The sequence below is a fragment of the Palaemon carinicauda genome, chromosome 31, assembly GCF_036898095.1.
Source record: "Palaemon carinicauda isolate YSFRI2023 chromosome 31, ASM3689809v2, whole genome shotgun sequence".
Taxonomy (NCBI): domain Eukaryota; kingdom Metazoa; phylum Arthropoda; class Malacostraca; order Decapoda; family Palaemonidae; genus Palaemon; species Palaemon carinicauda.
Window position 1 is genome coordinate 66,130,614 of NC_090755.1, and position 25,335 is coordinate 66,155,948.

Consider the following 25,335-nt stretch of genomic DNA (forward strand, 5'->3'; position numbering starts at 1 on the left):
GTTACATTTTTAAGCTTTTTTTTTTTTTATTTTCACATTAACCAAACCTCACCTGTGGGTGCTGGGAAGCTGTTATTCACTCACAAGTGAAAATGTTACGGTATTTGCTTTCAAGTCTAATAATTATTTAACGTCATCCGAGGCAAAAATTTTGTATGTCCAATGTCTCGAAGATATTTGTACTTCAGTACATTCGGACAAAAAGGTGTAGATTTTATCTTGCTGTGGTTTGAATAGTGTTCCTTAGCAACGCTTATTTTAGAAAAATACTTAAAAGCTGGAGTCCCAATAAGGTGGCACACCTTTTTAGCATTTTTCTATCATGCTGCAGCTAATTACCTGTTGCCTTCCGTAATGTGGTTAGTAAGCATCGTGGACTCGGGAATCTTTCTGCTGCCTTTCTCACTTGGAAAAATTGTAGGTGCCATCCTCTCTTGCAAATTTGTTCAAGATAAATTATGATATCAAGTCCCTCTTCTGCAATTGCACAAAAAATGGTAAATAGCCCAGAAATTCTTAACTGTTTATCAATAAAACGTGAGAAATATTTTAATATTTTTCAAGGTTTTGATCTTCAGTAGCTGATATGCACCTTAATATACTGTGGCACCATTGTTCAATAAGCTCATTGGGAATAATGCAGATTTTTTTTTTCTATAAATATAAACATCCTATGCATTCAGGTCTTCCTAGACTGAGCATTCCACCATATAGAAGTAGATATGCAATTAATTCTTTTGCGAAGTTCAATTCTCCGTTTTCTAAGTTTTATTGCAGCTGTGACAAGATTATCTATTTTATCTTCCTAGACCTGTTGTTGATTCACTGGAACTTCAGATGTTAAAAGTGGATGTCATTCTAACTAGCTGAAAAGACTTGTATAAGTCTTATCTTTCCATTAAATTTTCTCATTTGTTTGCTTTTATTTCTGTTACATTATTTAGTCTTATCTTTCCATTAAATTTTCTCATTTGTTTGCTGTTATTTCTATTGCATTATTTAAGCCATTTTATTCCTATTTCTTTTTTCCCCGTATTGGTTGGCTTTCCTTAATAAATCCCTTAGACTTGTAGCATTCTGGCTTTCCAGTGAGGTTAGCAACTTGCATAAGGATTATAATAGGAATTATCTATTGCTAAGGGTTCAGACGTTACTTTAGGTAGTGTCTCTGTGCTAGTGGAAAATTAAGTCGATCCTTATGCCAATAGCAAGTGTTGATTTACGAGGATTGAACTCGGTAATGGTTACGAGGGTATAGCAAATACCTGTAAGAATCCCTGGAGGAACAATCATATATAGGCATTATACACACTGCCCTTAAAACACTTAATCGTAAAAGGTATCTATGTCCAGGTGGTAGAATGTATGATCAGATTTGGATGTGTTACACACAGGAACCATCTCTTAAACTAAGAATTTTTTGCTTTACTCATTGGTCAAGTATAAGCAGCCTCACTACCATGAATTTTACATTTTCTATGTTGTAAATATAGACTGTTTCAGTCTTAAGTATTAATGAATGATGGGATTATTAATGGTTTTTATTGTTACTGTTTAAATTTTTAGAAATATTTAATCAAGAATTATGTAATTTTTGTTGTTGAAATGCTGCTAGTGTTATCAAAAGTTCATTGTGATTCTTATTCTCTTGAGTTAAGTCTTAGTTTATTCGAGTTGTGTGTACCATCGTTACTTGGGCCCTTTCAAGTTTTTTAAAACTTTCATTGAGATAATAGTGATTTTCATTGTAAAATAGGTTAAAGTTTTGTAATAGTCTGTTAATTTTATAATTTACCTTAAATTTAGATGTTCAAAACAAAGCAAATATGTTAGACCATAAAGCAATTGATGAACATGAATCGATTGGTTTCAACGTGAATGTAAAAAATTAAGTGCTGTTTGTTTAACTTGTAATATCATATGTCCTTTATCTTCTTCCAGATTCCTTGGATTTGTTGTTATTTTCATATGAAAAAGAATAAACTTATTGCAAAAAAGAACATTGGTATTTTTGGATAAAAGTGTTAATGGAATCTCAAATGGATTCGATAGGGGATGATTTTAGGTTTAATGATCATGCCAATTCCATGGTGAAGAAGTCTAAGGTCAAAAGAGAATATGATGCAGAGTAGGAATTCATAATCCTATGGGTAAGTCTTTTATATATATAAAAAAAAAAAAAAAAAAAAAAAAACTTGAACACCTTCTAGTGTAGTTCGGTAGTGCACCTTCTGGTGCAGTACGGTAGTATTTAGTTTGCCAGGATAGCTCTTGTAGTTCTTTGATAATAGGTCAGGTTAACACCTTAGTTCTCTGATGAGTCTGATTAACCCCTGTATTTCTTTGATAAGTCACAAGCAATACCTTTAGTTCTTTGATATCAGGTTTAACACTTTCAGTTCTTTTTATGAGTCACAGCGGCACTTGTAGCTCCTCAGAAAAGTCTTGAGTAGCACCTGCAGTTATTTGATAAGTTTATAATCACCACCTGTAGTTCTTTGACGATTCATAGCAGTAGAAAAAATAACTAATCTAATTATAATTATTCAATTTTTACTTAGGGAAATTTTGTTCAAATTTACAAGATGTTATGGAGTAAATTTGATGAAGTGTATAAATACACCTGAGTTCTAAGTTAATATGGCTATAATACTAATTCATTCTTCTATAGGCCACTTGAGTTCAAAGTTAATATGGCTATAATACTAATTCATTCTTCTATAGGCCACTCTAGTCAAGTAGCAATTGCCACTTGCATCAGTATTCTTAAAATGATTCAATTTTTTTTTCTGTGAAACTTAGTTTTGTTCCTACATGAATACAAACACAAGTGCTTTAAATATGAGCATATTTTCATTGAAGCTGGATATGACTGTTGTTACTTTTAACAGTGGTGGTAGTTACTGCTTGGTAGCGGGGAAATTTTGCCCACTTGACAGGTTTCTTGAGCATTCACTTCAGTTTTCCGCTGGTAGATGATATAGACGTACTTTTAGCAGCCTCAGTTTGCAGCTTCCGTCCTTTTATTAATTGTTAAAAAATCATTGTTGGCGAGAGAGATTTAGAAGGAACGATGGATTTCCTGTGGTTCCCTGATAACTGCAGCTGTGTGAAGTTTTCTGTACAAACCTGCTATCCACATTTTTGTTTCTTTTAAAAAGTATCCCGTTTGCTTGCTAGTGATGTCAACAACGTATATTTTCCAAGCAGATTGGGCAATCCTTGGGTAAAGATGTTCACCGTTGGAGAAAGACTATTGTACTGTACAAAGCTCTAAGCACAACTTCGTGTGTTTGCTGCATTTTTCTTTGGCCGTTAGCTACGCTTGCAGAATTTCTTAGCCGCCGTTCCTGCTTCTTTGCTCAGGTTTTGTTAGCTAAATCTCAACTTTAAATTGCAGTGCCCCCTCAACGCCTCCAGTGACACCTGGGTGATGAATGGCCAAACTGAATAAGTGCTTGGCTATGCATAGTCCAAATTAAGTCAAAATCAAATTTAAGCTTTGTGTAGTGGTTCTTTAATTACTTGCTTGCAAAAATCTTTTGAATTTCATATTTGCTTGGCTATAGTTTTATAATTTATTTTGGGAGAGTCTTATTTGCAATGTGGAATTTTGATTGGTTGTGAAAATTATCTAGTGACTTTCAGTGAAATTCAATTTATCTAGTGATTTTTCAGGGAAATTCAACAGAATTTTTTCCTTATAGGGATAGGTGTATGAAACAAGTTCTATTAATCATTCTGCTTTAAGATTTCTTGCATAAATTACACACCATCTAACCAACTTACTTCATTACCAGGCCATATTCATCTTGCAAACATTATTCACTCAATTTATTTGCTGATAAAAGTTTGCTTGCTCTGTTTTGAAGATGCAACGATCAAATTGCCAAATATTTAATTTTCGTATGGATTTGCAATTTCAAAACTTAGGTTTATGAGGTCTTAAGAATTTCACACTTTCCTTTGTAGGATTATAACATTTTCCATTTACTGCTTTATAATGTAATGTATGTTTTATTTAGAAGTTTGATTTGTTATGCAGCTTCTGATCAGAGGACACCTTACTTTTGTGGGCAGACTGATATTTTATATGAACTTTGGTTTAGTTTAAACTTTAAAATATTTGTTTTCAAGTTTATATTTACATAGAAAGTCATCATTTATTATCATTTATTAATCAGTACAGTGTGTGTCTAATGTTGATAAAGGAATTGATACATTTGTAATAAACTAGCAAAATATTTATTTTTAAGATTTATTCTAGGAATACACATTTTGCTTGGCAATTAGTAGAAAATACTAGCAAGACATATTTGAAACATTATTTTCCAAATTTGACTAAATTTTACAAAAGTTTTACTTTGCTAAATTTTACAAAAGTTTTACTTTGCAATAGTGTTATAGTTTAATTCCTGAATTCTTCCTACTTCCCAGGCTGGTACCAACCTGAGAGTAATCCTGCCGTTGCTGCATTTTAAAGAGATGTATCCCAGCTCTAGTCTGCAGCTAAAGCTAAGTACTGTACTGAGTTTGCATCCAAGAAAGAACTACAACTTGAAGCAGCCCAATCCCAAGTATACCTGCTGCGGCTGCGTGTGCCGAGGCTGTATTGCAACCCGTACTTCTAGACCTAATAGAAGCTGCAGCATTTCAGTATACTACCAGCTGATGGGGCACCTAATCAAATTTCCCAGCTGCTGTGGCTGCACCCCCTCTTGGTTACTGCTGCTACTACTAGGTTTGCATCTTCGCCCGACAGCTGGTTACAGTTGTATTAGTCAGATCTTAGCGATAGCTGATTTTGATGTTGCTATGATTCCTGGCTTCTGTTGCTGGGAATGCATCCCCGTGCGATTCCTGTCTGCTGTTGCTGGGAATGCTTCCCCGTGCTATTACTGCCGTTGCTGATACACCATCCTCATCAAAATCTTGGCTGCTGTTGCAGGGACTGCATTCCCGTGCGATTACTGCCGTTACTGCATACTTATCGAAGTCTCCTGGCTGCTGTTGCTGGGACTGCATTCCCATGCGATTACTGCCGTTGCTGGGCTTGCATCCATGTGCAATTACTGCCGTAGCTGGAACTGCATCCATGTGCGATTACTGCCGTAGCTGGGACTGCATCCATGTGCAATTACTGCCGTAGCTGGGACTGCATCAAAATGCGTTCTCTGTCTACCTGAGACTGCATTCAGGTGCGATCACTGTCTGCTGAAACTACATTCCCATGCGATTACTGCTACTGCACCCTTATCAAAATCCTGGGTGCTGTTGCTGGGACTGCTTTCCTGTGCAACATCTGCCGTTGCTGGTACTGCATACTCATCGGAGTCCTGGCTGCTGTTACTGGGATTGCCTCCCTCCCCGTGGATTTTCTGTCTGCTGTTGCTGGGACTACATTCCTGTGTGATTACTGCCATGGCTTGTACTACATCCTCATCGAAGTTTCAGCTGCTGTTGCTGGGACTGCATCCTCGTGTGATTCCTGCTGGGACTGCATGCTTGTGCGATTACTGCCGTTGCTGATACTGCATCCTCATCAAATTCCTGGCTGCTCTTGCTGGGACTGTATTCCCCTGCAATCCCTGTGTGCTGTTGCTTGGACTGCATCCCGATGCAATTTCTGTCTGCTGTTGCTGGGACTGCATCCCCATGCATCATGCAATTCCTGTTTACTGCATCCTCATCGAAATATCTGATGTTGCTGCTGAGTCTGCATTCTTGTGGGAATACAGCCATTGCTGCTACTGCATCCTCATTGAAGTATTGGCTGCTGTTGCTGGGTCTGCATTCCTGTGGGATTATAGCTGTTGCCCCTACTACATACTCATCAAAATCCTGGCTGCTGTTGCTGGGACTGCATTCCCATGCAACTACTGCATCTACATTTAAGTCCTGGCTGCTGTTGCTGGGACTTCATCCCCATACAATTCCTGTCTACTGCATTCTCATTGAAGTACGGGATTCTGTTGCTGGGACTGCAATCCCGTGGGATTACCGCCGTTGCTGGTACTGCCTACTTATCTTAGTCCTGGCTGCTGTTGATATTACTGCATCCACATTGAAGTCCTAGCTACTATTGCTGGGATTATATCCCTATGCAATTCCTGTCTACTGCATCCTCATTGAAATATTGGCTGCTGTTCCTTCAACTGCATTTCCATTTCCGTGCGATTACTACCATTACTAGTACTGCATCCTCATCGAAGTCCTGGCTGCTGTTGGTGGGACTGCATTCCTGTGCGATCACTGGCGTTGCTGGTACTACATCCCAGTGTACCATGCAATTCCAGGCATCTGTTGTTGAGACTAGATTCCTGTCAAATTCCTGGCTGCAGTCGCTAAAATAAATCCCCAGAGACTGCATCCCAGTAACATCCCCGTCGTGCGATTAATGACTGCTGTTACTGGGACTGCATCCCAGTGTACCGTGTAATTACTGGCTGCTGTTGCTGGGAATAGATTCCAGTCTAATTCTTGGCTACATTTGCTATAATAAATCCCCATCCGATTCATGGCTGCTGTTGCAAGGATTATATCCATGTCCGATGTCTGGCTTCTGTTGCTGAGACTGCATCCCTGTCCTATTCCTGGGTGGTGTTGCTGGGATTGCATCTCCTTGCAATTCCTGGCTGCTGTTGCTAGGATAACATCCCAGTCATGTGATTAATGACTGCTGTTACTGGAACAGTATCCCCATAGTTTCTTCCTGGCTGCTGTTGCTGGGATTACATCCCTGTCTTCCAATTTCTAGCTGCTGTTGCTGAAACTGCATCCCCATGCAGTTCCTGGCTGCTGTAGCTAGGTCTGCATACCTGTGATTACTGGCTGCTGTGTCTGCATTCTTGGCTGTTGCTATTGCTGCGTTTGTAACCTTGTCAAATTCGACTAACTTTTCGGTGCAATTTTTAACTGTTACCGAGACTGTATCCCTTCCCAATTCCTGGCTACTATTGCTCGGGCTGCATCTCTTATTCCTGGCTGCTGTTGGAGCTAAAACCTGTCCAATTTTTGCCTACTGATGCTAAGGGTACATTCTTGGCAGCTAGCTTGCAACCTTGTCTAATTCCTGGCTGCACTGGTTACCATTCTGATTTCTGGCCGAGACTAACGCGGCATATGTGACTGCTGTATTTCGGCCCAATTCTTAACTGCTGCTGGGTCTGCATCTCTGCTTCCTATCTGGTGTTGCTGGGGCTGCATCCCAATCTCATTCTTGGCTACTGTTTCTAGGGGTACATCTTCATCACATTCTTGGCTTCTGCTGCTAGGGATGCATCCCTATCACATTCTTGGCTTCTGCTGCTCTGCTAGGTGAATTGAATTGAATATGGGATTTAGGCATTAAGCCAAGCACTGGGGCATCAAAGGCCATTCAGCGCTATACAACGAAAATCATTCAATCATATCTGTACACTCACACCATTTAGTATCATTTTAACCTTTAATACAAAACGTAACACTTTCATACAATAAAATCTAGATGTGAAATAAATAGGGATTAAAAGGGTAAAATAAATAAATAAATTAATAAAATCAATTATAGCTCGTAATATAACCCAATACTTTGTATAAATTTTCTCAAGTTCAGGGTATTACAGTTTTCCCCCAGTATATCTCTTAACGGTTTGTCCTGGAGTAAATGTGTCCTCCTCTGGAGATTAAAAACAGGACAATCGACTAAAATATGTTTAACATCCATTGTCACTTGACAGGTATTACAAAGAGGGGCCTGTCTCCCTTCCCCACTCTTCATTAAATAATTGTGCGTTGCATGTGTATGGCCAATACGCAGCCTAGTTAAAATAATGGTATCCCTTCTACTTGTAGAATTACAAGATGACCATTTATCCACCAATGGGTGGATTTGTTTCAATTTTGTATTGGTGGTCAGTTCAGACCATCGAGCTTGCCACTTATTTTTACAGTAAAGATGAATCTCACTTTTAAGATCTTTGTAAGGAATACTCAAGGGGGATGGATTACTTAGCCCTGAAGCTTCCTTTGCTGCCTTATCTACTTGTTCATTCCCATCCACCCCAACATGGGCAGGGACCCAACAGAAGTGAACACTGATACTCTTCCTAGATTGCAGAAGTACTAACCAGTCCTGCACCTCTTGTACTAGATGATGGCCTGGCATAATTTGTTTTAATGAGAGTAAAACACTATTGGAATCCGTAAAAATTGTATAAAAACTATTTTGGTTGCCATTTTTAAAAATATGTTGGACTGCGAGAATTATTGCGTACAGCTCAGCAGTAAAAATTGAACAAGAGTATGGGAGTTTCCTTCTAATAACAATATCCCCCACCACAGCTGCACTTCCAACTCCTGCAGCCGATTTGGAGCCATCTGTAAAAACATGTTTCCCATGATGTTGAGCAGCATGATTTAAAAACTCACTTTTCATAACCCTACTAGGTAAGGTATTTTTCCCTCCTGCCGTAAAACATACTTTAACAGGTGGATTACACCAAGGAGGAGACTTGGGATATCCTACCTCTGCTATCTGTGCTGTAAACAAGCCTACTTCTCTAGCATCATTTTTCAGCTGTACTTCCAAAGGCTTAGGCACTCTAGATCTGTTAGGAGCCCGATCTAAAGGCGCCCTAACATATTTACAGTTAGGATTGTTTCTCACAGCAAGGGACCTAGCTAAAAACCTCAAACTCAACTCCTCTCTGCGAATGGAAAGGGGAGGTATGCCAGAATCAACATAGAGACTGTCAATGGGAGATGTTCTGTAAGCACCTGTGCAGATGCGAAGCCCAGCATTGTGAACAATATCAAGTTTTCCAAGTAAAGTCTTTGTAGCTGACCCATATATTTGGCATGCATAGTCTAACTTGCTCAGACACAAAGATGTATAAATTCTAAGCAAAGTTGTTCTATCAGCACCCCAATCAAAATGCGATATCACTTTCAGAATGTTCAGTGACTTCTTAACCCTGATAGATAGGTCATTTATATGGGGACCAAATGTCATTTTCTTGTCGAAAATGACTCCAAGAAACTTGACACTATCCTCATATGGCAAAATACAATCATTTAAGAAAAGGGTGGGGATCTCTTCCCTTTTACGAGTACGAGTAAAGCGAATGGCTTTGGTCTTCTGAGGAGAAAACATGAATCCGCGAGAATTTGCCCATGCGGAAGCAGCATTTATTGCAATTTGAAGATTTTGGCATGCTTGTAGTGCAGATGATCCACTACAATAAATTGCAAAGTCATCGACAAATAGTGATCCTTGTATGCCAGGAGGTATGTGACTAATGAGACTATTAATTGCAACAGCAAACAAGGTCACACTCAATACGCTGCCTTGGGGGACACCTTCTTCTTGCATGTAGGATGAAGATAGTTCTGACCCTACTCTCACTTTAATGGAGCGGTTTGATAAAAATTCTTCAATAAAAGAGAACATATGTCCTCCTATACCCCACGAGGCCAATTGCTTTAAAATACCACCCCTCCATGTGGTGTCATATGCCTTTTCGAGGTCAAAAAAGACACCCACCACCTGGTTTTGGTTAGAAAAAGCATTTGAAATTTCCCTTGATAACATCAGCAAAGGGTCTAGAGTACTTCGGTTCTTCCTAAAACCAAACTGTCTGTTAGATAAAAGATTTTTTGATTCTAGATACCACACAAGTCTGTTGTTGATCATTCTCTCAAATAGTTTGCATATGCAACTGGTCAAGGATATGGGCCTATAACTAGATGGCAGTTCTGGGTCTTTACCAGACTTGTGGCCTGGAATTACAATTGAAGTATGCCAGGAATCAGGAGATGTATGGGAAGCCCATAGACCATTAAAGGTTTCTAATAAAAATTCCTTGGTATCCACTGGAAGATGTGATATCATTTCATACCGGATGCCATCCTCACCTGGGGCAGTTAAAGAAGAGCTGGAGATAGCATTTTGCATCTCCTCCATACTAAAAGGCAGGTTAAAAGCTTCAGTATTTGAAGAAGCAGGAGGAACAACAGATGTTGATGCTCTAATTTGTTGAAATGCTGGGGAATAGTTGTCAGCACTTGATACATAAGCAAAGTGCTTAGCAAGAACCTCTGCTACATCTTTGGGGTCAGATATATATCTATTATTTTCCCTTAATATTGGTAGAGGCTTAGGGACGAATTTACCTTGAAGTTTTCTAATCTTGTCCCATATTTCCTTTGAAGGAGTTTTGGTATTAATATTAGATATATATTTCTTCCAAGATGCTCTCTTTGCTTTTTTAAAAATTCTTTTTTGTTTGGCACAGGCTCTGAGATATGCTATTCTATCTGCTAAATAGTTTGTCCTCAAGTATCTTCTGAAGCAAGTTCGGGTCACTTTTCTTGCGTTGGCACATTCTTTACTCCACCAAGGAACTACAGAGCGATGAGGTATACCGCATGTTTTAGGTATAAACTTGCTAGCATTATCATCAATAATATTTTCAAGATGTTGATAGGCATGCACTGGAGATGTAAATTCATCATATTCTTTATCAGTGTGTGAACAGTTTTCATAAGCTGCCCAGTCTGCCTCATCTATCTTCCATTTTGGTGGACACTGAGAAGGAAGATTATGGACATAATTTAACATTATTGGCCAATGGTCACTGCCATGTAGGTGTTCATTTACTGACCAAAGGTAGTCCAATCGAATGGATGAGGAACAGATTGACAAATCAATGGCTGATGTAGAGTTGTGGACTACATCATACCTAGTTGGAGAACCATCATTCATTAGTATTACATCATTGTTGTCGATTAATTCTTCAACAAGATTACCCCATCTATCGCACACATTTCCACCCCATAAAGTATGCTTTGCATTAAAATCACCCATTAAAATAAAAGGGGCAGGAAGCTGATTGATCAAGTCTTGGAGGTCAGAAAGTCTAAGCCTTCTTGGATTACCAGCATGATCTAAGAGGAAAAGTTCTAAGGATGGTTCAATATATAGCGAGCATAAAGTAATTTTTTTCCCGATATGAGTTCTAACTGCACATGCCTGTAGTGGTGTATTGAGTGGGATTGTTTCAAATTTTACAGATTTGTGAATAATAAAACCTGTACCACCTTGAGCTCTTGCAGCTTGCAAAGGAGGGGATCTACAAAAATGATAATTGAGTCCGGGATTAAATGGTTTGTCACTGATCTTGGTTTCCTGTAGGCAAATTACCTTCGTGTCTGAGTCCCTGGTTAAAGTTTTTATTTGCTCAATGCTAGTACTTAGACCTCTGCAATTCCACTGGATGATAGACATTATCTTTTGTTATTATTTTTCTTTGTCTCATTTGTCTTTTGGGACTTTTCAGATGAAGCCATGTAAGGCCTGGAGATGGAAGGCTTTACTAGGCCACCACTCTTCTTTTCTTTCTTTCTAGGATCTTTATAAGAGTCAACCTTAGTATCATGAGCAGTAGGGCACTTACCTGACTTAGATGAAGGTGAGGATGATGGGGACCTTTTCCTCTTTGGAAGATCTTGTTTTCCAATCTCCATCAAATCAGGTAGAGATTCTGCCTGAGACAATACATTTAAGGTGGTGGAAGCCACATTGGCTTCCTTGGAGGATTGTGCTAGAACTTCAACAGTTCGAGCACTTAGCCCAGAAGGCTGGGCTACTACCTCTAGGGGAGATGCTCCTATCGGTGACAATACTTTTGGTGTGTTGGACACCATATTGACCTCTTTGGAGGTTTGTGCTCTGGCTTTTATAGCCTGAGCACTTGACCCAGATGGCTGGGCTACTACCACTAAGGGAGATGCACCTGACGGGCCAGGTGCTGCCACTGGTCCCCCTGTGGTAGTAAGGGGTAGTGGATTATAATCTTTTGTTGGCATCTTAACCGCGCGAGCAAAATTAAGTTGCCGATTGAGTAAATGCTTTGCATAACCTACACTTATATGTTCAGCATTTGCTTTCAAGATTGCAGCTTCTTCATTCTTGTATTCTCTACATCTTTTATCATTTGGTTTATGATTATCTTTACAGTTTGCACAGGTTGTATCTCTGTTGCATTGGCCATGTTCTAACAAAGAACAGTTAATACAGATCTTCGTATTATTGCAGTACCGGGAAGGGTGACCGTACTTGAAACAATTAAAGCATTGTAAAGGCCTAGGTTTATATTCTCGAACACGTACTCTTTCATTCTCAATAATTATATGATCTGGTATAACAGGGGTTTCAAATGTTAAAACTACCATGCTTGTTTGAGGGATCTTACTTACTTTCCAAACATTAGCAGGGCACATGTCCAGAATTTCTGGTTCTGAGAATTCATATAGATCTTTATCAAAAACTACTCCTTTACCATAGCTGAAGCTCATATGTGGTTTAATATCCTTAATAGGATCAATTTCTGCAATCTTCATGCCACAAAGCATGTGAGCTTGAGTATCTGATTTTGCATTAATCAAAACAGATTGCTTACCGTATCTACTAATATCCTTACTTTTAATTAAACCAACTTTTTTTTGTATAAATTTACTAATCTTATAATAGTTATAATTATCTATCTTTCCAGATGCAATTATCCATGTTGGGGGCTTGGGGGTTCTTACTTCTGGAAGTCTATGCTCTATTTCTTTTTCCATCCATTCTTCTGGTTTATATATCTCTAGGTGTCTTGGTGCTTTATCACATAAAGCCCCAGAAATCAAACAATTGTCAATTTTTATGCTCTCTAAATTTTTATTTGCTTCTAAAGCAATCTCAAAACTTGAAAATGATACCCAAGCTTCCCAAAAGCCTTTACTACCATTAAGCTCCATTAAAATTTCTTTGATTGCTCCAAATCTACAGAAGGCTTCATGAATTATGTCATAGCTACAACCAATTGGTATGTTTTTTAAGTGGAGAATTTTCAGATTTTTTGTTGGATCTGGTAATGAGCCAGAACCAGAGGGTAAAGTATTACGGTTATTACAAGCATCATTTTCCACCAGTGCCGATAAATTGTCTTTAACAACACTGGTCAAAGAAGTATTGTTGGAGGAATCCTTTTTATTGCCGAGGTTGTCAACAGAGCTTTCCCTATTTAAACAAGCAGAAGTCGTCAACGGTGTCTGGGGTTCGCCATTTGATCCAGGGGTACGGGGAATATTAAGTTTACTCATTAATTATTTTTTCAGGGGGAGGGAAGGGGTCATAATAACAATGGAAAAAAAAAAACAATGGAAAAAAATATAGTTTAAGGGAGAGAAAAGATTAAGACTGTCTGAAATTCCAAAGAAGACACCGTTACCCTTTCCTGGAATTAATTTCTCCACCAATGACACCTGTGAAAGCTGCTTACCAAATGTCCACTCCCTACCCTACCACAAAGGGATGGTACCACTATGATTAGAGTGGCTCAAGTGTATGCCAAACCCGCTTGATGGGACTGAGAGCATTTCAAGAATACAATCATCCCCACTCTAATCATAGTGGCAGGCAAACCGGACAGAATGCCGAGAGTCCTATCTCTATAAAATAGCCAACCCCTGGAATCCGAAGGCCAAATTTCCTAAGAGATAGTTCCGCGTGCCAGTATGGGAATACTGACACTCCTAGGTGTCCAAACATTTTCGGGCAGTTGGCAAGACCACCACAGCTCCCACAATTGATTTTGAAATAAAAACCGATCATGGATACAATGTCCCCTCTAAAAAACCTGGACAGTGAAATGGGTAAAAGAGTTTTGACAGCAAGGTTGGAGACAGCTGATAATTATGAAGGAGGAATAAGCAATAAGAGGTAATAGAAAAAGAATGAGAGAAATTTAGAGTCAAACTGAGGAAAAGAAATTCCCCAGTTCGAGAGCCCTCTTGCCCGTCACAAGCCTTCAGCACGGGAATGATATGCCGTGCTGAAGCCCAATGACTTCATCAAGGCATTCTCTCGTTAAGAGGGTGCTGCTCTGCTAGGGGTGCATCCCTATCACAATCTTGGCTTCTGCTTCTGCTGCTAGGGGTGCATCCCTATCACATAATTAGGCTTCTGCTTCTAGGGGTGCATCCCTATCACATAATTAGGCTTCTGCTTCTGCTGCTAGGGGTGCATCCCTATCACATTCTTGGCTTCTGCTGCTCTGCTAGGGGTGCATTCCTATCACATTCCTGGCTACTGCTTCTCTGCTAGGGGTGCATCCCTATCGCATTCTTGGCTTCTGCTGCTCTGCTAGGGGTGCATCCCTATCACATTCTTGGCTTCTGCTGCTAGGGGTACATCCCTATCCCATTCTTGGCTTCTGTTGCTCTGCTAGGGGTGCATCCCTATCACATTCTTGGTTTCTGCTGCTAGGGGTACATCCCTATCACATTCTTGGTTTCTGCTGCTAGGGGTACATCCCTATCACATTCTTGGTTTCTGCTGCTAGGGGTACATCCCTATCACATTCTTGGTTTCTGCTGCTAGGGGTACATCCCTATCACATTCTTGGTTTCTGCTGCTAGGGGTACATCCCTATCACATTCTTGGTTTCTGCTGCTAGGGGTGTATCCCTATAACATTCTTGGTTTCTGCTGCTAGGGGTACATCCCTATCACATTCTTGGTTTCTGCTGCTCTGCTAGGGGTGCATCCCTATCACATTCTTGGCTGCTTCTGCTCTGTTAGGGTGCATCCCTATCACATTCTTGGCTTCTGCTGCTCTGTTAGGGGTACATCCCTATCACATTCTTGGCTTCTGCTACTCTGTTAGGGGTACATTCCTATCACATTCTTGGCTTCTGCTGCTAGGGGTACATCCCTATCCCATTCTTGGCTTTTGCTGCTCTGCTAGGGGTGCATCCCTATCACATTCTTGGTGTCTGCTGCTCTGCTAGGGGTGTATCCCTATCACATTTTTGGCTTCTGCTGCTCTGCTAGGGGTGTATCCCTATCACATTTTTGGCTTCTGCTGCTCTGCTAGGGGTGTATCCCTATCACATTATTGGCTTCTGCTGCTCTGCTAGGGGTGTATCCCTATCACATTTTTGGCTTCTGCTGCTCTGCTAGGGGTGCATCCACATCACATTCTTGGCTTCTGCTGCTCTGCTAGGGGTGCATCCACAGCACATTCTTGGCTTCTGCTGCTCTGCTAGGGGTGCATCTCTATCACATTCTTAACTTCTGCTGCTAGGGATACATCCCTATCATATTCTTGGCTGCTGCTGATATGGATGCATCCGTATCATATTCTTGGCTGCTGCTTATATGGATGCATCCGTATCCTATTCTTGGCTGCTGCTTATATGGATGCATCCGTATCCTATTCTTGGCTGCTGCTGATATGGATGCATCCGTATCATTCTTGGCTGCTGCTGATATGGATGCATCCCTGTCACGTTTTTGGTTGCTGCTGCTAGGGGTGTGCAGACTTTTAACATTCTTGGCCCTTACTGTTACTACTGGTTTTACTACTTTGATTTTTAACTGCTGGTGGATACCAGTCTGATTTCTGACTGTGGCTAAACCTGCATCCCTGATTTCTACTTTACAGTCTAATTCTTAACTACTGATTCCTGCCTGCTGTTGTGGGGGGCTACATTCCTGTCTGATTCCTGACTGCTGTTGCAGAGGCTGTATCCCAATGCAATATTTGACTACTATTGCGTTTTCCAGGGTAGTTTTGGCTGTTACTGTATTATTAAGTTTCTGGTTGTTGGAGCTCTATTCCATTCCAAGCTATGGTAGCTGCCCTTACTTGGGCTGCACCCCAGTCAGTTCTGGAAGCTGCTTTACCCAGCAGTCACAAGTTTTCACTACTACTGCTGCTGCTTCTCAACCTGTATTCCAGTTCGTTTTCGCAGCTGCTGGGTATATTGCCAGTCAAAGACTCCACTGCCGTTGCTTCTTTAGATGTATTCCAGCCTGGATCAGCAGCTCCTGAGTACATCTCAGTTCGAGGCTGCAACCCAGTCAAGAGTTTTAGCTGCTGTTGGAGTTTTAACTCTATCCCAGTAAGAGTTTTGGCAACTGTTGGGTATTTGCTAGTTCGAATTACAGGCTGCAACCCAGTCAAGAGTTTTAGCTGCTGCTGCTGCTTTAGCTGTATTCCGGTCAAGGTTTTAGCAGTTGCTGGGTATATCCCATTTTGAGACTGCATCCCTGTAAAAAGTTTTAGCTGCTGCTGCTGGTTTAGCTGTATTCCAGTCAAGAGTTTTGGCTGTGGGTATATCCAGTCAAGAGTTCCAGCTGCTGCTGAGTATATCCTAGTTCAAAGTTCTGGCTAGTCCAGCTGCTGGGGCTGTATTCCTGTCAGAGCTTTGGCTGCAGAGTGAGCAGCCTGGTCTAAGTCCTAATGTAAATTATATCTTACCTGCTGGAAATTACTACAGTAGACAGAGCAGGAAGCTGCTGATGACAGTTCAACAAACCTCAGATGAATTGAGCTGCAAACGAGACCAGTAAGTAACAATGGGTCAAATTCTTCTTGAGCATGGAGCCATTAAGTTCTGTAGAGATAAAGTAATAAATTAATTTTCAACCATAATAAACCTCTGTCATTGTGAATTTAACTACATGGCACAAACACCACAGGGAAGCTTCCAAAACAATCCCATCCCTCTGATTATACACAGCAGTCAATATGCATGGACAACATGAAAGAGTTACACAAATGCCTATACCCAGGACATCGAGCTTGCATGGGCTTACCAACAAGAAAAATCATGCCACCGCAAGAAACACTCGACAAAACGAAAACACAATTTGCAAACTTCCAAGATACCTGGAGTCAGGAGCCGTGATGAAAGAGTGAATTGAATTGAATATAGGATTTAGGCATTAAGCCAAGCACTGGGGCATCAAAGGCCATTCAGCGCTATATAATGAAAATCATTCAATCATATCTGTACACTCACACCATTTAGTATCATTTTAACCTTTAATACAAATCGTAACACTTTCATACAATAAAATCTAGATGTGAAATAAATAGGGATTAAAAGGGTAAAATAAATAAATAAATTAATAAAATCAATTATAGCTCATAATATAACCCAATACTTTGTACAAATTTTCTCAAGTTCAGGGTATTACAGTTTTCCCCCAGTATATCTCTTAAAGGTTTGTCCTGGAGTAAATGTGTCCTCCTCTGAAGATTAAAAACAGGACAATCGACTAAAATGTGTTTAACATCCATTGTCACTTGACAGGTATTACAAAGAGGGGCCTGTCTCCCTTCCCCACTCTTCATTAAATAATTGTGCGTTGCATGTGTATGGCCAATACGCAGCCTAGTTAAAATAATGGTATCCCTTCTACTTGTAGAATTACAAGATGACCATTTATCCACCAATGGGTGGATTTGTTTCAATTTTGTATTGGTGGTCAGTTCAGACCATCGAGCTTGCCACTTATTTTTACAGTAAAGATGAATCTCACTTTTAAGATCTTTGTAAGGAATACTCAAGGGGGATGGATTACTTAGCCCTGAAGCTTCCTTTGCTGCCTTATCTACTTGTTCATTCCCATCCACCCCAACATGGGCAGGGACCCAACAGAAGTGAACACTGATACTCTTCCTAGACTGCAGAAGTACTAACCAGTCCTGCACCTCTTGTACTAGACGATGGCCTGGCATAATTTGTTTTAATGAGAGTAAAACACTATTGGAATCCGTAAAAATTGTATAAAAACTATTTTGGTTGCCATTTTTAAAAATATATTGGACTGCGAGAATTATTGCGTACAGCTCAGCAGTAAAAATTGAACAAGAGGATGGGAGTTTCCTTCTAATAACAATATCCCCCACCACAGCTGCACTTCCAACTCCTGCAGCCGATTTGGAGCCATCTCATGTTTCCCATGATGTTGAGCAGCATGATTTAAAAACTCACTTTTCATTACCCTACTAGGTAAAGTATTTTTCCCTCCTGCCGTAAAACATACTTTAACAGGTGGATTACACCAAGGAGGAGACTTGGGATATCCTACCTCTGCTATCTGTGCTGTTAACAAGCCTACTTCTCTAGCATCGTTTTTCAGCTGTACTTCCAAAGGCTTAGGCACTCTAGATCTGTTAGGAGCCCGATCTAAAGGCGCCCTAACATATTTACAGTTAGGATTGTTTCTCACAGCAAGGGACCTAGCTAAAAACCTCAAACTCAACTCCTCTCTGCGAATGGAAAGGGGAGGTATGCCAGAATCAACATAGAGACTGTCAATGGGAGATGTTCTGTAAGCACCTGTGCAGATGCGAAGCCCAGCATTGTGAACAATATCAAGTTTTCCAAGTAAAGTCTTTGTAGCTGACCCATATATTTGGCATGCATAGTCTAACTTGCTCAGACACAAAGATGTATAAATTCTAAGCAAAGTTGTTCTATCAGCATCCCAATCAAAATGCGATATCACTTTCAGAATGTTCAGTGACTTCTTAACCCTGATAGATAGGTCATTTATATGGGGACCAAATGTCATTTTCTTGTCAAAAATGACTCCAAGAAACTTGACACTATCCTCATATGGCAAAATACAATCATTTAAGAAAAGGGTGGGGATCTCTTCCCTTTTACGAGTACGAGTAAAGCGAATGGCTTTGGTCTTCTGAGGAGAGAACATGAATCCACGAGAATTTGCCCATGCGGAAGCAGCATTTATTGCAATTTGAAGATTTTGGCATGCTTGAAGTGCAGATGATCCACTACAATAAATTGCAAAGTCATCGACAAATAGTGATCCTTGTATGCCAGGAGGTATGTGACTAATGAGACTATTAATAGCAACAGCAAACAAGGTCACACTCAATACGCTGCCTTGGGGGACACCTTCTTCTTGCATGTAGGATGAAGATAGTTCTGACCCTACTCTCACTTTAATTGAGCGGTTTGATAAAAATTCTTCAATAAAAGAGAACATATGTCCTCCTATACCCCACGAGGCCAATTGCTTTAAAATACCACCCCTCCAGGTGGTGTCATATGCCTTTTCGAGGTCAAAAAAGACACCCACCACCTGGTTTTGGTTAGAAAAAGCATTTGAAATTTCCCTTGATAACATCAGCAAAGGGTCTAGAGTACTTCGGTTCTTCCTAAAACCAAACTGCCTGTTAGATAAAAGATTTTTTGATTCTAGATACCACACAAGTCTGTTGTTGATCATTCTCTCAAATAGTTTGCATATGCAACTGGTCAAGGATATGGGCCTATAACTAGATGGCAGTTCTGGGTCTTTACCAGACTTGTGGCCTGGAATTACAATTGAAGTATGCCAGGAATCAGGAGATGTATGGGAAGCCCATAGACCATTAAAGGTTTCTAATAAAAATTCCTTGGTATCCACTGGAAGATGTGATATCATTTCATACCGGATGCCATCCTCACCTGGGGCAGTTAAAGAAGAGCTAGAGATAGCATTTTGCATCTCCTCCATACTAAAAGGCAGGTTAAAAGCTTCAGTATTTGAAGAAGTAGGAGGAACAACAGATGTTGATGCTCTAATTTGTTGAAATGCTGGGGAATAGTTGTCAGCACTTGATACATGGGCAAAGTGCTTAGCAAGAACCTCTGCTACATCTTTGGGGTCAGATATACTGTATATCTATTATTTTCCCTTAATATTGGTAGAGACTTAGGGACGAATTTACCTTGAAGTTTTCTAATCTTGTCCCATATTTCCTTTGAAGGAGTTTTGGTATTAATATTAGATATATATTTCTTCCAAGATGCTCTCTTTGCTTTTTTAAGTTCTTTTTTGTTTGGCACAGGCTCTGAGGTACGCTATTCTATCTGCTACATAGTTTGTTCTCAAGTATCTTCTGAAGCAAGTTTGGGTCACTTTTCTTGCGTTGGCACATTCTTTACTCCACCAAGGAACTACAGAGCGATGAGGTAAACCGCATGTTTTAGGTATAAACTTGCTAGCATTATCATCAATAATATTTTCAAGATGTTGATAGGCATGCACTGGAGATGTAAATTCATCATATTCTTTATCAGTGTGTGAACAGTTTTCATAAGCTGCCCAGTCTGCCTCGTCTATCTTCCATTTTGGTGGACACTGAGATGGAAGATTATGGACATAATTTAACATTATTGGCCAATGGTCACTGCCATGTAGGTGTTCATTTACTGACCAAAGGTAGTCCAATCGAATGGATGAGGAACAGATTGACAAATCAATGGCTGATGTAGAGTTGTGGAATACATCATACCTAGTTGGAGAAACATCATTCATTAGTATTACATTATTGTTGTCGATTAATTTTTCAACAAGATTACCCCATCTATCGCACACATTTCCACCCCATAAAGTATGCTTTACATTAAAATCACCCATTAAAATAAAAGGGGCAGGAAGCTGATTGATCAGGTCTTGGAGGTCAGAAAGTCTAAGCCTTCTTGGATTACCAGCATGATCTAAGAGGAAAAGTTCTAAGGATGGTTCAATATATAGCGAGCATAAAGTAATTTTTTTCCCGATATGAGTTTTAACTGCACATGCCTGTAGTGGTGTATTGAGTGGGATTGTTTCAAATTTTACAGATTTGTGAATAATAAAACCTGTACCGCCTTGAGCTCTTGCAGCTTGCAAAGGAGGGGATCTACAAAAATGATAATTGAGTCCAAGATTAAATGGTTTGTCACTGATCTTGGTTTCCTGTAGACAAATTACCTTCGTGTCTGAGTCCCTGGTTAAAGTTTTTATTTGTTCAATGCTAGTACTTGGACCTCTGCAATTCCACTGGATGATAGACATTATCTTTTGTTACTAATTTTCTTTGTCTCATTTGTCTTTTGGGACTTTTCAGATGAAGCCATGTAAGGCCTGGAGATGGAAGGCTTTACTAGGCCACCACTCTTCTTTTCTTTCTTTCTAGGTTCTTTATACAAGTCAACCTTAGGATCATGAGCAGTAGGGCACTTACCTGACTTAGATGAAGGTGAGGATGATGGGGACCTTTTCCTCTTTGGAAGATCTTGTTTTCTAATCTCCATCAAATCAGGTAGAGAGTCTGCCTGAGACAATACATTTGAGGAGGTGGAAGCCACATTGGCTTCCTTGGAGGATTGTGCTAGAACTTCAACAGTTCGAGCATTTAACCCATAAGGCTGGGCTACTACCTCTAGGGGAGATGCTCCTATCGGTGACATTACTTTTGGAGTGTTGGAAACCATATTGACCTCTTTAGAGGTTTGTGGTCTGGCTTTTATAGGCTGAGCACTTGACCCAGATGGCTGGGCTACTACCGCTAAGGGAGATGCACCTGACGGGCCAGGTGCTACCACTGGTCCCCCTGTGGTAGTAAGGGGTAGTGGATTATAATCTTTTGGTGGCATCTTAACCGCGTGAGCAAAATTAAGTTGCCGATTGAGTAAATGCTTTGCATAACCTACACTTATATGTTCAGCATTTGCTTTCAAGATTGCAGCTTCTTCTTTCTTGTATTCTCTACATCTTTTATCATTTGATTTATGATGATCTTTACAGTTTGCACAGATTGTATCTCTGTTGCATTGGCCATGTTCTAACAAAGAACAGTTAATACAGATCTTCGTATTATTGCGGTACCGGGAAGGGTGACCGAACTTGAAACAATTAAAGCATTGTAAAGGCCTAAGTTTATATTCTCGAACACGTACACTTTCATTCTCAATAATTATATGATCTGGTATAACAGGGGTTTCAAATGTTAAACCTACCATGCTTGTTTGTGGGATCTTACTTACTTTCCAAACATTAGCTGGGCACATGTCCAGAATTTCTGGTTCTGAAAATTCATATAGATCTTTATCAAAAACTACTCCTTTACCATAGCTGAAGCTCATATGTGGTTTAATATCCTTAATAGGATCAATTTCTGCAATCTTCATGCCACAAAGCATGTGAGCTTGAGTATCTGATTTTGCATTAATCAAAACAGATTGCTTACCGTATCTGCTAATATCCTTACTTTTAATTAAACCAACTCTTTTTTGTATAAATTTACTAATCTTATGATAGTTATAATTATCTATCTTACCAGATGCAATTATCCATGTTGGGGGCTTGGGGGTTCTTACTTCTGGAAGTCTATGCTTTATTTCTTTTTCCATCCATTCTTCTGGTTTATATACCTCTAGGTGTCTTGGTGCTTTATCACATAGAGCCCCAGAAATCAAACAATTGTCAATTTTTATGCTCTCTAAATTTTTATTTGCTTCTAAAGCAATCTCAAAACTTGAAAATGATACCCAAGCTTCCCAAAAGCCTTTACTACCATTAAGCTCCATTAAAATTTCTTTGATTGCCCCAAATCTACAGAAGGCTTCATGAATTATGTCATAGCTACAACCAATTGGTATGTTTTTTAAGTGGAGAATTTTCAGATTTTTTGTTGGATCTGGTAATGAGCCAGAACCAGAGAGTAAAGTATCACTGTTAATACAAGCATCATTTTCCACCAGTGCCGATAAATTGTCTTTAACAACACTGGTCAGAGAAGTATTGTTGGAGGAATCCTTTTTATTGCAGAGGTTGTCAACAGAGCTTTCCCTATTTAAACAAGCAGAAGTCGTCAACGGTGTCTGGGGTTCGCCATTTGATCCAGGGGTACGGGGAATATTAAGTTTACTCATTAATTATTTTTTCAGGGGGAGGGAAGGGGTCATAATAACAATGAAAAAAAAACAATGGAAAAAAATAAAGTTCAAGGGAGAGAAAAAATTAAGACTGTCTGAAATTCCAAAGACGACACAGTTAGCCTTTCCTGGAAATTAATTTCTCCACCAATGACACCTGTAAAAGCTGCTTACCAAATGTCCACTCCCTACCCTACCACAAAGGGATGGTACCACTATGATTAGAGTGGCTCAAGTGTATGCCAAACCCGCTTGATGGGACTGAGAGCATTTCAAGAATACAATCATCCCCACTCTAATCATAGTGGCAGGCAAACCGGACAGAATGCCGAGAGTCCTATCTCTATGAAATCGCCAACCCCTGGAATCCGAAGGCCAAATTTCCTACGAGATAGTTCCGCGTGCCAGTATGGGAATACTGACACTCCTAGGTGTCCAAACATTTTCGGGCAGTTGGCAAGACCACCACAGCTCCCACAATTGATTTTGAAATAAAAACCGATCATGGATACAATGTCCCCTCTAAAAAACCTGGACAGTGAAATGGGTAAGAGAGTTTTGACAGCAAGGTTGGAGACAGCTGATAATTATGAAGGAGGAATAAGCAATAAGAGGTAATAGAAAAAGAATGAGAGAAATTTAGAGTCAAACTGAGGAAAAGAAATTCCCCAGTTCGAGAGCCCTCTTGCCCGTCACTAGCCTTCAGCACGGGAATGATATGCCGTGCTGAAGCCCAATGACTTCATCAAGGCATTCTCTCGTTAAGAGGGCCGTGATGAAAGAGCAGCAAATGAAAATGTGTTGGCATAAAGACAAGCCCTCCTCCCTCTCCCCCCCCCCAAAAAAAAAAAAGGTTAGGTATAATCAGAGGTGTTAGTGCATTCATCACCCCCCCCTCCTTTAATTACCTTGGTAAAAAGCTGAAATGACTAAACTAGCTTACACTGCATCTACACCTATATAAAAAAACAAGTAAAATATTGTAACCAAAGAAATGACAAATGTGAGTAGTAAATACAATTTAAAAATAGCCTAGAATATTTAGGTTTGGAACATTTTAATGTAACCAGTTTCAAATGCAATTCAATTAGTCCCACTGAAATCCCTACATTCCATCCTCAGGAACAGGATTCAAGAATATAAACCCAAGGACCTTTTCCCCTAATCTAACCACAATCCTTGACCCTGCTATGTAAAAATTATATTTTCATAAAATAAATTTTTGAACATACTGTACTTACCTGCTGGTTATATAACAACAGCTTTATTCCTCTGTCCGGCAGAAATTAAAAAAACTCGCAGCAATCGCATAGATTTACCAGGTGTACAATAGCACCACCACGGTAGCAAGGCCAAACTATTCCTCCCAGCACCAGATTTTCCATGCTCATAGGTCTCTAGAGGGGAGGAGGGTGGGATTTTAAGTTATATAACCAGCAGGTAAGTATGTTAAAAAATTTTATTTATTATGAAAATGACAAACTTATAACAGTGTTTGTATTTTTCCTAACATACAAACCCTAATTCTTTACTATAGGAGATATTCTAGCGCGAGCTGGAAAATACGGCAGAAAAACCTTAACAAGGTTGGTTGTTAACGACCGGACAGGTATTACCCACCTGACAGTGGTGGGGGACCGCCGGTTGGTAGCTGCCGTTTACCTTTAATCGAATTCTAGTTACGACTATCCTAGGGGGCGGTGATGGAGGGAAGATTTGTGTAAAGAATTCGGGTTTGTATGTTAGGAAAAATACAAACTCTGTTATAAGTTTGTCATTTGTTCCTACACTAAATACAAACCCTAATTCTTTACTATAGGAGACTTAGTCTTGAGGCCAGGGTGGCCAAGGAGTTACCTATCTTTAGGGAAGATAGTCCTCAGACTAGACTCTTTTGAAGCAACAATCTTCCGTTATCTTCTTTCTTTGTAGATCCCCAGAATCTCAGTACGACTGAAGGTTTCCAACTTCATCGAAACAAATGTTTCAGGATGAAGTGGGTCAGGAACATTTGACTCGGACCCCTTCAAACTTAGAATTCCCCCTACCTTGCCAAGGGGAAACCTTGTGACCACGAGTATAACTTATACTCTGTGAGAGGAATCAGATGAGTATCATACCTTATTTTTACTGGCGAGTCCAGCTGAAACTGGATACAGGCTAGGATCCCCAGATGTGGGGGGAGAAGGAGACGAAGATGATCGATGGATGTCCTTCTTAAAACCTAGTGTAACCCAGAATTCTTAACCAATGTTTACTGTCCCCTGAAAGGGCGTAAGGAAGTAACAGCATCTGTTGACCTGTCACAATAGGCCCTATAAAAAGGGTGTCCAGAGACCTATGTGTCACGTCGCTCAAATAGTGAGCAGTGAATGTAGATTGGCGTTTCCAGACCCCAACACTCAAGACTTGGGAAAGTGAGAAAATTCTCTTAAATGCCAGAGAGGCAGCCACTCCCCTAACTTGATGGGCTCTGGGTTGTGCTGCCTCTGGGTCTCCGTGAAAAGACCTCGTAATAACTTTGAGTCAGAAAGAGATGGTATTGCGAGAGATTCTCTTCTATACCCTGTTGGTACAAGGAAAAGATGATGGAGATGTGGTCTGAAAAGTCTGGTACGCCTCAGACATTCTTTGACGCCCTGACTGGGCATAGTAACGACTGGACTGCATCCTGTGTTACCTATTGAGAGTGGAAGTTCTCGAAATCTCCCATCGGTAGATGAAGGATTACGAGTCTAGCCACCAAGCCCTGTACAAAGTTGCGAGACATTCGGGCCCCCCCCCCCCCATCTCTTAGAATGGG

The 25,335-nt window shown here is 40.1% G+C and overlaps 1 protein-coding gene and 1 long non-coding RNA gene across 6 annotated transcripts in view; one reads left to right on the top strand and one right to left on the bottom strand.

Annotated features, from left to right (window-relative positions):
* The window catches only part of LOC137624491 (GTP-binding protein Di-Ras2), a 611,765-nt gene that overhangs the window by 487,733 nt on the left and 98,697 nt on the right, over positions 1 to 25,335 (top strand). The window lies entirely within an intron of this gene.
* The window catches only part of LOC137624489 (uncharacterized), a 93,532-nt gene continuing 72,419 nt past the window's right edge, over positions 4,223 to 25,335 (bottom strand). For 2 of the 5 annotated variants that reach the window (XR_011040742.1, XR_011040741.1), the window contains exons 4-5: positions 23,774 to 23,929; positions 16,301 to 16,424 (exon numbers count right to left, since the gene is read on the bottom strand). This is a non-coding gene — a long non-coding RNA (uncharacterized lncRNA). Of the gene's footprint in view, positions 7,311 to 14,458; positions 16,425 to 23,773; positions 23,930 to 25,335 lie in introns of those variants that run through there. The other 3 variants (XR_011040738.1, XR_011040737.1, XR_011040739.1) reach the window with 3 other exon arrangements.